The sequence below is a fragment of the Choloepus didactylus genome, chromosome 11 (genome assembly GCF_015220235.1).
Source record: "Choloepus didactylus isolate mChoDid1 chromosome 11, mChoDid1.pri, whole genome shotgun sequence".
NCBI lineage: Eukaryota > Metazoa > Chordata > Mammalia > Pilosa > Megalonychidae > Choloepus > Choloepus didactylus.
This window is the reverse complement of record NC_051317.1, coordinates 35152774-35159273: the sequence shown is the minus strand read 5'-3', so window position 1 is coordinate 35159273 and position 6500 is coordinate 35152774. Positions and strand designations below refer to the sequence as shown.

At 47.2% G+C, this 6500-nt stretch overlaps 1 protein-coding gene and 1 pseudogene across 2 annotated transcripts in view; one reads left to right on the top strand and one right to left on the bottom strand.

Annotated features, from left to right (window-relative positions):
* Window positions 1–408: 408 nt before the first annotated feature.
* LOC119505984 lies at window positions 409–1240 on the bottom strand (annotated as a pseudogene).
* Window positions 1241–1811: 571 nt separating this feature from the next.
* CMBL (carboxymethylenebutenolidase homolog) overlaps window positions 1812–6500 on the top strand; it is a 30426-nt gene continuing 25737 nt past the window's right edge. The window contains exon 1 of one of the 2 annotated variants that reach the window (XM_037799269.1): window positions 1812–1925. The gene's annotated coding sequence lies outside the window, so the exon portion shown is untranslated. Of the gene's footprint in view, window positions 1926–5340; window positions 5584–6500 lie in introns of those variants that run through there. The other variant, XM_037799270.1, reaches the window with a different exon arrangement.

Genomic DNA, 6500 nt, shown 5'->3' with positions numbered 1-6500 from the left:
GCATTTTCTTAGACACTGTATTATCTGAGCCCCCACAACCAGCCTGCAGGGAGGGCAGGGCCTGGTGGTCACTGTCTCCTCGAGGATTATAAATGCTGCCACCCGCAGCCGCCACTGAACTCCTGGCCTCCTTCACCCCCAGCTCGGCCCAGTGGGGCCCCTGGCCTGCACTCATGGGCCTCACAGGCAAGCCAGCTCTCCTTCCTTTGCTCCACAATCTTCATCAGCCTTTGTGTTTTCCAATTCTTCCCCACTGGTCCTCATCTTGCTTCCTTCTCCACGGTTGGACTGTCTGGGTCCAGCATCTTGAGAACTCGGCCCTGACCACGTACATCCTCCTCTGAATTTCTTGGGTGAGAGTTGGGAAGGCTTGACTGTTGAAACTACATCTTAAGCCGTGCTGACTCCTCACTGGCTTCCAGCTCCTGGGGGCTCCACCTCCCACAGCACCCCCACTCCTCTGGACGGGCCACCAGGAGCTTCCTACGGACTTGGCAGATGGCAGGAGAAACAGGGCTGCTGACGCCCTGGGCTTCGTTCTCGAAAGACTCGCAGGAGGCCCGCAGCATGGCTGTGCCCAGGCCTTGGGGGTGGTGTTTCCTCCTCACGAACATGGTACTGAAGACAGGTAGCAGGTGGCACGCACCAGACAGGCCACCTTTATCTTGGTGGTGTCAAATCCAACAGCCGCTCCACTTCCTCACAAAATTTTAGCTTGTTCCTTCACAGGGTGACGTTAAAAAAATCATGCCATCATCCTCCAAATTCCTCTCCAGTCCTCCAAAAATAATGCCTTTTAGAGAAAAGCACAATCCTTTCCCCAAAGAATGAGCCTTCTTCAGACCTTCTCTTGCAGGATCAGAGGTTCGTAACACATCCTCAGGGGGCCTCTGGCTCCCTTTTCATAAGCAGCCACAACTGTCTTTGTGTCCTGGGGATTAACCAAAACCCATATTTTATGTCGAGGTTCATCACGATGCCCAGGGCAAAAGCAAACAGGCAAAGCTTCCAGTTTAACCCGCTCCCCAGCGGGAAAAGGGAAAACTTCTGATGGTGGAGGCCTTCCTTCCCCCAGGGTGGCAGAGGAAGCCAGAGCTGCTTCCTGAAGCCCTCCAGGGTCATCCTCCAAAGTTCCCACTGGGTAGAGGCCTGCGGCCTCGGCCACCGGGCTCCCAGCTGGCCGCCTCGAAAATGATCTCCCAACCTTCCAGTGGACTATCACAACCCTCACCCCTCTCATCTCGTCACATCACTGATTTACCATCTCCAAGGGAAACAGCTGTTAAAGAAAAGGCCACCCTTAATCTGGACTCCACAAATTTTAAAATTAGAAGTGCCCACGGTTCATAGGCCACAGGTTTTCTCCTTAATTCTTGCGGCAGCCAGGAGCTCATCTTCCTCTCCCTGCGCTTACTTATTTTTCTAATCCACATTTCTAGCTGTTTTCTTCCTTAAACTTCTGTAGCCAGTAGAAGCCTTGTCAATACCTCAATCAGGTGCCCCCACAAAGTATGCAGAGGTGGTGGTGGTGGGGAGGGGCAGGCATGTAACAATATACATTTACAAAATATATTTATAAAATAGAGCCTCAAAATTTTGACTTACAAGAGAGGCGTTACAGGTCTTAGGAGCCAGGCACACATCTAATTTCACGAGCTGGCCGGCCCCCATCCCAAGGCCTCTGCCCGCCTCCTCCCTCCCTCCTCCCCTCCCTCCTCCCCTCCCTCCCCTCGGCCTCTCCCCCTCCCCCGCCTTCCTCCCGTCCTCCCCTCCCTCCCTCCGGGCCCCAGGGCTCCCCGCCGCGCTCGGCCCCCGCGTCCACTTCCCGTCGGGACGGAGGCGCCGCCCCCCGCGTCCGTCCTGCCCTCGGTCGCCCGCGCGCGGGAGGAGCCGCGGAGGCCTCGGAGCGCCGGCCGCGGGTCAGGGTAGGTGCGCGGCCCCCTAGGGCCCGTCCGGGCGCGACTGGGCGGTGGAGCCGAGGGCTGGAGCCGAGGGGTCGGGGCCAGGGGCAGGGGCGGCCGCGCTCGCCAGGCTCCGTCCGCACCGGCCCTCTTCTGCCCTCATTATGAAGGGGATACGTTGTCGTTCCAGAAGAAGCCCGCCGCAGCCCCAGCGGTGGAGGGACCCCCCACGCCAAGGCTTTGGTATAACTTTCTATAGGTGTTTAGCAATGCATTTTAAAAAGCAGAGTTGAAATCACACTGTCTATAAACTTGCATTCTCTTTTTCCATTTAACCCAGTGCCTTTCCTCCATGCCATTAAATACTCCTTGTGAGTGTTTTCCTAAAGTTGGATGTTTTGCTTGTATGCTTTTTGTTTTCTTTTCTTTTTTATGATGGGAATATATATATATATATATCATGAAATTTCCCATTTTAATAATTTTTAAGTGTGCAATTCAATGGCATGAATTATTTTTACAATGCTGTGTTACCATCACTTCCTTCCATTACTAAAACTCTTTCATCACCTAGGACAGAAACTTTCTCTCTTTCTTGATAATGTCCTTTGATGCACAACAGTTTTAAATTTTCATGAAGTCCAATTTCACTATTTTTTCTTTAATCACTCATGCTTTTGGTTGCAAAGTCTAAGAATCCATTGCCTAATACAGGGTCCTGAAGACATTTCCCTATGTTTTCTTCTAAGACTTTTATGGTATTAGGTTTTTGAGTTATTTTTTGTTTACGGTGTGAGGTAGGAGTCTTTTGCATCCAGTTTTGGACATCCAGTTTTCCTAGCATGATTTATTGAAAAGACTGTTCTCTCGGTTGTATAATTTTGACTAATATAAAACTAAAAAAATACAAGTGTTATCTACACCAAAATTCTTATACATATCTGGCAATATTTCCGTAGGATGGATTATTAAGAGAGAAGGTTCTGAGTCTGGGAGTTTTGCACCTTGTGTGCGGGGTACCTGTTATCCAGAGAGACTGTACAGTTTGTACCTCACCAGCCACGAGGGGTTGAGAGACCAAGGTGCCAGGCTCGCCCAGGCCTTGCTACCATTGAGCACTGCAATTGATGTTCATTTGCAGGACAGAGATTTCACCTTGTTGTTTAATTGTGTTTGCAAAGCCCATTAAAAATAAGGTCATGAGTGAGCCCTGCAGGTAGCTGGGGGTGAGCGATTCAGGCTGAGGGAGCGGGCAGTCAGAGTCAAGGTCAGACGCAAGGAGCAACTGGCACGTTTGAGGTACAGCAAGGAAAGCAGTGGGTGCTCACTGCACCTGGCCTTCCAACCAACACCATCCAACCCATCTACTCTACACAAAATACAAACGTGCTTGCTGAAATGTAAATACTTGGGGGAGTTGAAGTGCATGGAATCATCCAAGGGTAAGCAGTAGCCGGCCTTCCCCCTTAAAAGACTGAAAATCAGTTGCCAGGCCAGGTCCTGCAGTTTAACCCGTAAAGGAAAATACTGCCTTCTAAGTGTTCTGTCTGCCCCGTTAAACACCACATTCCTATATTAGCTTCTAGTGTTTCCTTTTGCTCTGAATCCCTGTTGTGCTTGCAGATGGTTTCTATTTCTAACTCGAAAGCTTCTAGCAATTTATTCCGAGAGGTCTTTGCTTGTTACAGTGCCATCCTCCCTGATTGCTTTGGCTTATCAAAGTCTGTTTTCTCTATTTCTGTTGGAGAACTTCGTTGGGTTGGGAAGTCTGACTTCCGAGTTATATAAGTCCTTGGAGTATGAAAGCGGGAAAGCCACACTCAGCAATACTTTATTTCCCATTTCTCACCTTTCTGACTGCTCTTAGGACAAATACCACATACTAGTTGGCTTAAACTACGAGAATTGATTGGCTCACAAGTTTGGAGGCTAGAAGTCCAAAATCAAGATGTCAGCAAGGCTCTCTCCTGGTGATGGTGGTTCTCCATTGCACAGCCATCTCTTGCTCTCCTGTCTGGTGTCTTCCTGTTTTTGGCTTTTCCTGAATGATGGTATCCCAGTTTCCTCTGCCTTCTAAGAACTCCAGTCCTATGGATGAAGGCCCACCCTCATTCAATTTGGGCCTATCTAAATAGGATCTTCAAAAACCCTGTTCACAAAGGAGTCCACACCTTAACTAACAACATTTTCAAAGGTCCTGTTTGCAAATGGGCTCACACCCACCAGAACGCAGATTAAGACTTGAATGTGTTTTCTGAGGATGACATGATTCAGTCCCCAGCACTGATGTGCAGTGGGAGATTGGGAATGTTGTTTGATCACAGTGGTAAAAGATGATTTCAGAAGAAGGTAAAATCATGGCTCTTATACTGATATAGGAATGAATATTTATTAAAGATTTTTAGTCAAGAGGCACAATTTACGTGGAGTAAAGAAATGACTCATGATGGTATAAACAACACATAAGAAGCGGGGATGGGGGACCCTTAGAATTTACAGATGGAACACTCACCAGTGATCCCCATGGGTCTTGTCTTGTAATTTTGTGGAGGTGTTTACTCTAGTCTTGTATCAGGCAGGGCTGGAGGGGCAAAAAAGTCACTCGGCACGAATAGTCATATATATGTGGCTTCTGGCATGAATGTTATGGGGGGAATTGAGTGTGACAGTGTTGCTGGCCAGTGTGGTCATTGTCAGAGAACATGCCCATCCAGGTTCCCTCCACAGGAGTATGTTTTGTCAATCATGGCACCATGAAGAGTGCTCCAGCTTCTAGAAACTTCACTGACCGTGAATCTTGGGTTAGCTAGGTGTATTTCCAAACACATCTGCCATAAATTCAGAAAAGCCTTTCTTGAAACATGTTTAATGAGAACTCCACCAGGCATGTGTGAAACTTTGAACCAGCAGCACATCCCTCCGCTGTACAGCAGGCAACAGAAACTTTTATCACAACCCTATAACATGTAGCAAAAAATTTTGTGTTTTGGTGGAAAAGTATGCACCATCCTTCTGGACTGTCTGATTCTAGCACGTTCATTGTGTTTGAACTACTTTGCAGCTCTTTGTAAGTGGATAGCAATCAGTTTGTAAATTCCTCCTTCCTGGTTTAACTGACTTCCCCTTTTCCTTCTGTGGAAAAATCAGTTTTGTCTCCATTTGCAATTTCATCCCAACATTCCTTCACTCCGTATAAATTTGCACTCTTTTGACTTCTCCTTGGTTTTACGTTTTTGAGTTATCTTTTAACAAATGTGTGATTTTGAAAAAACAAAACCAACACGACTCCTGAACGGTGTATACTGAGGTTTTACTTACAGAGTCATCAGTGGAGGGTCAGGGGTCGGTTTGCCCGGACTCTCTCCGGCGCCCTCAGTGGGGCGTCGTCCGTGGAAACCGGCCCTCCCCGGGCACAGGGCACTTGGCCGGGACACCGAGGCCTGCCAGCTGCTGTGCCGCGTGAAGGGTCTGGGCCCGAGTCCAGCCTGCCGCAGGCTACCCGCCCGGCCCGCCTCCCGGCCTCTGCTCCAGGCGGGCTCTGCCCAGGGGCGCCCTCCGAGCTGTAAGCACTCCTTTGGAAAGTGGATGTCAACTGAAGACAAAGTAAAGAACTTAAGATCAGAGGCTGCCTGGGAGTGGCCAGGATTTTCTCGGATCCCCAGGCCCTGGTAGGACAGCCCAGGTAAGAAATCAGCCCAGGAACTGGTTCTTGAGAAATTATGCAATAGGGCATAAAATGCCCTGCTCTTCGTAGTGGATGGCTGCGACACCTCTTCCTAATAACATTTATATTATTATAACGTAGCTAATGAAAATAAAACCCTGAAACAGAGAGTAAAATTTCCTTCAATCAGATCACTAGCTATTATTTTCATTCTCCTTAAATTTTTTTTTATTTCTAATTATGAAATAGAGTACTCAGGGAAGAATAAGAAGTAATATCAGCACCCATATTGACATCACCTAAATTTACAAGATATTAACACGTTGTCCTATGAACTTCAAATAAAAACATTTTAAGGAAATAAAGTGTAAGAAATAGCAGGAATCTCCATCCCTTACCCATCCCTCCCTTTTCCGGTGGCTCCTGTGCTAACGTTGGTGTGTTTCCTCTCCATGCATTATAAATAATTATAGTATATTTATTAATAAAATGTTTTAAATTGTGAGTTTTTTTGGTTTTTATTTAGTTTTGCTTGGTTTTATTTTTACTTAGTATGGAAAAAGCAGTTGGCTTTTTATTTAGCATTACGGTTTTTTAGATTTACCATATTGATAAATATAGATATAGTTCATTTAACTATGTATTATTCTTTTTATAAATGTCTTTGTTTGCCAGGCTGCCACAACAGATACCACACAATTGGTTGGCTTAACAAGAAGCATTTGTTAATTCATGGTTTTGAGGCTAGAAGAAGTCCAAAGTCAAGATACCAGCAAGGCTTGCTTTCTCCCAGAGTTCAGCATCCTGGTGCTGGCTTCCTGCAAAATCCTTGGGATTCCTTGGCTTGTGTATCATCCCCCCTTCACATGGTGATATCCTCTCCTTTCTCAGTCTTCCTGGTTTCTGCTGACTTCTGGCTACTCCTGTGGCCTTCT